Source organism: Bidens hawaiensis, unplaced genomic scaffold (assembly GCF_021521415.1).
Source record: "Bidens hawaiensis isolate Kalapana, Puna unplaced genomic scaffold, B.hawaiensis_p1.1 tig00036452_1, whole genome shotgun sequence".
Lineage (NCBI taxonomy): Eukaryota > Viridiplantae > Streptophyta > Magnoliopsida > Asterales > Asteraceae > Bidens > Bidens hawaiensis.
The window spans coordinates 187,160-193,930 of NW_027505414.1; the positions used below are offsets into that span (position 1 = coordinate 187,160).

Here is a 6,771-nt window from a genome sequence, read left to right on the forward strand (position 1 = left end):
ATGGATCTTAATCATCATATTATATTGGGTCCAATACTTTTTCCTCTCCATTAATCCATTTAAGTTATTGAATCCAAACTAAATTTAAAATAAAAATAAAATTAGATAAACAAACATACTGTATAATGGCCGATTGAATTCCAGATTTCCAGGCCCAATTCTTCTTTGGTGAAGATCGGTGATAGACCAAAGGCTCAGCCGCAGACGTCGGACGACCAAGTGATCGTCGTTGACCACTAGCTCACCGTCATTAACCACCACTCACCAGTGGGCCACCGTTGCTTTGTTTATTGTTATAATGCTAGTGTCATTTGAAAAAAAATAGCTATTATATTCCGTTACTCGCTATGGCCTACGTGCCTTTTTATTTCTGCTCGACCGAGGTACTTAAATTCTCAGAGCCAGCCTTGACGTCCTAGCATTGTTAAATGTTGTTGTTTGACGTGACTTATCTGAGTTTGGTATTGCGGTTTAAGTTTATACGTTGTTTGCTTAGTGTTTGGACTATGATTTATCGACGATTAAGATGTTTTCGAATGATTTATAGATATATCGACACGCGTATTGAAAGACGTTATCTGCAACAAAATCAAAAAGGAAATGCTATGATTTTTTGCATCCTTTTGTCACCTGATAACAAGTAATTATCACCTAAATATAAAGTTGGTACACCTGTTTATGTTGTTTTGGTTGAAAATTATAATCAGTTCTTTTAAAGAGAGGCTTTTTATCAATAACTTTGTAATTGTAGTTGTGTTTGGTGTCATAATAAAAGAAGTCTATTTCACCATGTATTATCGTAACCTTGCTAAGAAAAACAGGTATGATTCATAATTCTTAGGTTTTTTTTTTTTTTTTTGTCTTGCAAACTAGTAGTAACAGAAGTATTTGATATCATATATGAAGTATAATGAAAATCATGAAAGATAATAAACAACTAAACAAGGTACGTCTTATGGGTGTACATGAAACCAAAAAAAAAAGGAAATGAACCGATACAAAAATAGGTGGGTTGTTTCATGTTTTTGTAAAAATCAAAGGAAAAAAAAAAACGAACCGAAACCAAGTTTATAATTTTCACTTTTTTATTTTAAGTAATTTGTAATGATATTAATAAATATGTAACTTAAATATTTTTGGCCTATTTATGTAATAACCAATTAGTTGCTGGTTAACAAAATAATTTAGACATAAATTCATTATTTTGTCCCAACTCTTTTTTTTTTCAAAAAAATTCAACCTAGCTAAAAAGAAAAAGAAAAGAAAAAACCACAGTTGAACCTAATCAAACCATAACTGAAAAAACCAAAACGAATAATTTTCTAAAACTCAAAAACATAAATTTCGGATTTTGGGTTTGGTTTTAGTCCAAAACCAACCTATGCACAAGTTCTCTTTACACAAATTCATGAAAATGTAGCATATACTTTCAATTCTGGGAAAATGTCATATAATAGTAACCAAGTTTTAAAAGTGTTTTAATTAGGTCACTCATGCAAATTTCTCCAAATCGGGTCACTAAATCTTCAAATAGAGTCTCACCGATTTTTTTATGCGCCAAGAAAGCAATGAAGAATAAGATGTGCGGGTCTGAATTTGCAATATATGTAGTTAAATTTAAAAAAAAAAAATTAAAAAAAATGTTAATTATATTAAAACTTAAAAATAAAAAATAAAATTCGCGTCACCACTCAATATTGGTCAACGTAAATAAAAGATAAAAAGATTTCCTATGTGAAAGAAAAACATAACTAAAAAAATACGTGAAAACCTTTAATTTAATAAAATATGAAAGTTGAGTGACTTAACTGGAACATTTTTTAAACTTGAGTGAACTAATTAAACACTTTTCAAACTTTGTTACTATTTTATAAAATTGTCATTTTCAATTTTCATAACAACAATACTAAAAAGTAGCATGTCGATTTAATGAGATTTATCATTTATCATTTGCCGATGAATGATAGCCTATACTATCAAAAGCTTGGATAAAAAGAATGCATCTTTTGATAAGTTGAATCCGACAAGTAGGAGTGTGTAATGCTATCATATCTTTAATTTATCGTAATGTTTATTCCTTAACTCTTACATTATTTATTTATATAAATAAATTTAATAATAGCAAAAAAAATAATAATTAAAATGATGTGTAAACTAAATCTTATGACATCAAAAAGTGGACCCACAATTCTCTATAAATACCTATAGAATGATAGAAATATAGGCTCACTATCATTTCTCCAACATTGAAACAAAGGTCACACATATATGGAATCAACCAACGGAGTCGCCGAGACCGCGGTGCAATCGGTGGAGAGAGAGGTGAAAATGGTGAGGAGACGACGACAATGAAGATATGGATAGCTGTGGATGAGAGTGAAGGGAGTTATTACGCTCTTGAGTGGGCTCTTCAACATCTTCTCCACCACCATAATGTCGTCAATTAGAAATCCAGCTTTAGTGTCACGGTGGTTCATGTCCAAACTCACTTTCAACCAACTTACACCCCCCTTTCCACGGGTCTGGGTATGTGGTGGAGCTCGAAAATTAGATCAGTTATCAAACTAGCAATGCTATTGGTTCACTAGTCGAATATTATAAAACTAAATGATGCCATAAGTAATTATAAAAAATATTTATTACTATGTAACTGCTATGATTATTATATTTAAAAGAATAAAAAATATATATTTCTTTTTATAAAGTAAAGGAAAACAAGATGATGTATATATATTTTTTAGGGGAATAGCAAATAGTTTATTAGCAATTTAGTTAGAAGTTCAAGTTAAAATCTTATAATTTATAAAATAAGATATGTTTAAAGAATTTCTTTTTATACACAAAACATTCAACATTATAACTTGTCAAAACCTGATCAATACACATAGAGGTGGACAACAAAACCGGTTCCTGGAACCGGTTCGGTGGAACCGAACCGGAACCGAACCGGTTCCTACCCGTTTTTCGTAGGAACCGGTTCGGTTCCGTTTCAACCCGATGATCCGGAACCGGTTTGACATGTTTGGAGGTGGACCGGGTAGGAACCGGAACCGAACCGGAACCGGTTCTGGAACCGGTTCGACCGGAACCGGTTCGGAACCGGTTATAGCCGTTGGAGTGGTTCTAGCCGTTGGGAAACGGTTTTATGGCCGTTTTTTGACCGTTGGGGTCAAAAATGGCCGTTTTTTTGGCTCCCCAAACACCCCACTACTAGTATAAATAGGTATTTGGTGTAATGGGTTCATCACAACACTCAAAACGCAAACCCGAACGCAAAAAAATACAAAAAAAACGCTATTACAACGTTCTGAGTTCTCTAATCTCTTGTTTTCTCTTCTTCTATATTCATATTTGTTGTTATGGCTGCCTCACAATCATCGGTTGGTCAAGGTTCCACCGCCGACCAAGTTTCGTTCGTATTGTACCTCATAATCGTAATCAAGAGATTTGGTGCAATTGGGATTTGGTTGAATTGAGTGACCATTCATTGAAGGCTCGGTGCAAGTTTTGTGGGATTTATTTAAACCCACTTTCGAATTCAAATTTGAAGAAACACATCGAAAGACCGTACTGCAGGGCGTTGAAACAGAACGTCGAGTCGCAACAAACGCAAATGGATAGTGAAGGCGGAATATTTACATACCAAATTGATCGAGTTCAAGATCGTATGGCGAAGTTTGTGATTCAAGAAGCTTTGCCGTTTAGCCACTTCGACAACCCTCGCTTAACCGCCATGATTCGAGATACGCTTCAACCACAATACACTCACGTAAGTCGTCATACTCTTAAACGTTATTGTTTAAAATTGTGGAAGAAGGCCAAAGAGGTACTAATTGCATATTTTGAAAATATAAATACGGGAATAAACTTAACTACTGATGTTTGGTCGGCTCCACATGGTCTACCCGAATCTTATCTTTGTGTCACCGCTCATTGGGTAGAACCGTCATCGTGGGAAATGATGAAACGCACCATTGCTTTCGAACTCTTTGAGTATCCACATACGGGAGATAATTTGTTTGAAATTTTAGATTATGTTATAAAAACTTATAAACTAGAAAATAAAATATTTTCAATTGCATTTGATAACGCGTCGAATAATACATCGGCGGTTGATAAATTAAAATTAAAATATACGCCGATTTGCAATGGTGTATTTTTTCACTCAAGGTGTGTTGCACATATCATTAATTTAATCGTGCAAGACGGACTTGCTTCGGATGAGGTTACATCGGTTATAAACGATTTTAGAGTAATGCTACATGAAGTTTTTAAGAAAAGTAAAAAAAGACAAATGGATTATAGAAAATTTTGTAAAGATACGGGAAGAAAAGCTTTGGGAGCTAATTGGGATGTACCTCATCGATGGAATTCCACTTGCATAATGTTTCAAAGTGCTTTGAAACAAAGAGACACTTTACAAATGTTTCATTCTAGTCTTGCCGAGAATGATTTGGCAATCCCCTTTTCAAATGAGAAATGGGAAATTATCAATGACTTATCGACTTTTCTTGAAGTTTTTAAAACATCAACTACGAAACTATCGGGAACGTATTATCCGACAAGTCCCTTGGTTCTTTCGGAGTTATTTTTAATCGTTAACAATCTTAAAGAATTTGAAAATAAAAGTCCAATGTTTTCAAACATCATATTACCAATGAAATTTAAATTAAAAAAATACTTTCTTGAATTGCCACCGATTTTTACTTGCGCCGCCGCTTTAAACCCAATGTTAAATGTTACGGGGGTTGAATGTGTGATAGACGAAATTTTTTCAGCCTTAGATATGCATGAAGTTGACCCAAACTTTTCAACAGAGGCACAAAAATGATTTTAACTTGAATTTTAAATTTATGTATGACTTTTATATAAATAAATATGGGTCAAACATACACATGCCTACGCCGGGGGGGTCTTCATCAAGTTCAAGTGCTCCTAGAGTACGAGACCCCATGATTAGCCTTATGAACACCGTTCGCAACGTAACGGCTAAAAAACAAAGGGGTAACACCCCTTCAAGCGAACTAGGAAGGTATAGTGCATATGATTTCTCTACCGGTTTATCCGAAGAGGAATATGGCACTTTTGATGTTTTGGCTTGGTGGAAGGTAAAGGAAACCGAGTTTCCGATTCTTGCCACCATGGCCCGTGATTTACTAACCGCCCAAGCTTCTACGGTAGCTTCGGAATCTGCTTTTTCTCTTAGTGGCAGGGTAATATCGGTGAGAAGAACAAGACTGAATTCGGAGTCGGTGGAGATGTGCATTTGCTTGAAGGATCACTTGGACTCAATCGATCGTGTTCAACACGTAACCACTCTGGAAGACGAAACACCACTTGATGTTCGAGTGCACGACGAACAAGAAGGCGTTTCTACAAGTAATTCTGATGAATAAGTCGTCACTCAATAATTACGACGAACAAGAAGGCTTTTCTAGAAATAATATGTCACAACTTTATATTTATAAGTTTAATGTTTTGTTAGTTTGTTTTTGAATATTTTAAAACATGTAACATTTTTTTTTTGAACTCCTTAAAGTAAATAAAATGAATTTTATGTTAATTGTTTTTTTTATTTAACATGTTATACAAATACGAGCAGCGGAAACGAAAAACGAAAAAAAAATTATTTTTTACACTGTAACCGGTTGGAACCGGTTACAGTGTAAGAACCGGTTTAGGAACCTGTCAGAACCGGTTCCACCGGTTCCGGGTCCGAGGGTTGGGGAACCGGTTCGGTTCCCTAACCGGTTCGAACATGGAACCGGTTTAAACAGTGATGTTGACTAATGGAACCGGTTCTGAACCGGTTCCGGTTCCTTTGACCAACCCGATTTGATCACCTATAAATACACAGTTCTATTTGCGACATCTGGGACGAGAGAATCAGTGGTAAAGGCGGAGGAAGAAAGTGCTGCTAAAGTTCTTGCTCGTGCTTCCAAGTTATGCGACAACATAAGGTTACCCATTTTTTATATAGCGTTTTCTTAATCCTTTTATTTCCTAGTAGTCTCATGTTTTGAAATTATTTTATTTTCTGATAGAAAATAACACTTATAAAAAAATTGTTTGATAATTTTGACAGATAAAAGCAGAGTACTTAGTCTTAAAGGGTAAGCCAAAGGAGATACTGGTTGAAGCTGTAGAGCAAATGGATATTGACCTTCTTGTTGTTGGCAGCAAAGGCCTAGGCCAGATCAAGAGGTACGATAATATTAAGCTATATTAAAAACCTTAATTATCAGTCTATTTATCTTAAAATATTATTCGAGAGAAAAAAACGACAAACTAAACTAAATCTAAGAACGAGAGATATAAAATGTGTAAACATAAAATGTGCGTTTATAAGTTGAGTTTCTAACTAATGAATTAGCTAACTATATTGAGCATATACTTTTAGCATTATAAGCGGTAATCGTGTATTCACATGGCTATAATTGGAAGCATTAGTGATTACTGTGCGCATCATGCCAATTGTCCGGTTCTTATTGTTCGTCCACCAAACGTGTCACAATACTGAACTAAATACACATTGGTCATTCCTGGCGAGTCATATAAGTATGGTGTTGGTTGTGTTATGATTATGTCATAAACCACTTATATAGTGTATTAGTGTTGTTGAAATAAATCGAGTCGTGGAGCGTATGTATGGGTCTTATAAGTTAATATGGGTCATCTATGGCTCACCATATCTTTTACATTGTCAAGTTTGTTTTTAACTATTGTACACAAGTATGAAGCCATATCCATTGTTACAGGTTATGTTTTATC

At 34.6% G+C, this 6,771-nt stretch overlaps 1 pseudogene; it reads left to right on the forward strand.

Moving 5' to 3' along the window:
• The first annotated feature begins 2,330 nt into the window (after window positions 1–2,330).
• On the forward strand, window positions 2,331–6,520 carry LOC143613039 (universal stress protein A-like protein; annotated as a pseudogene).
• Window positions 6,521–6,771: the final 251 nt, after the last annotated feature.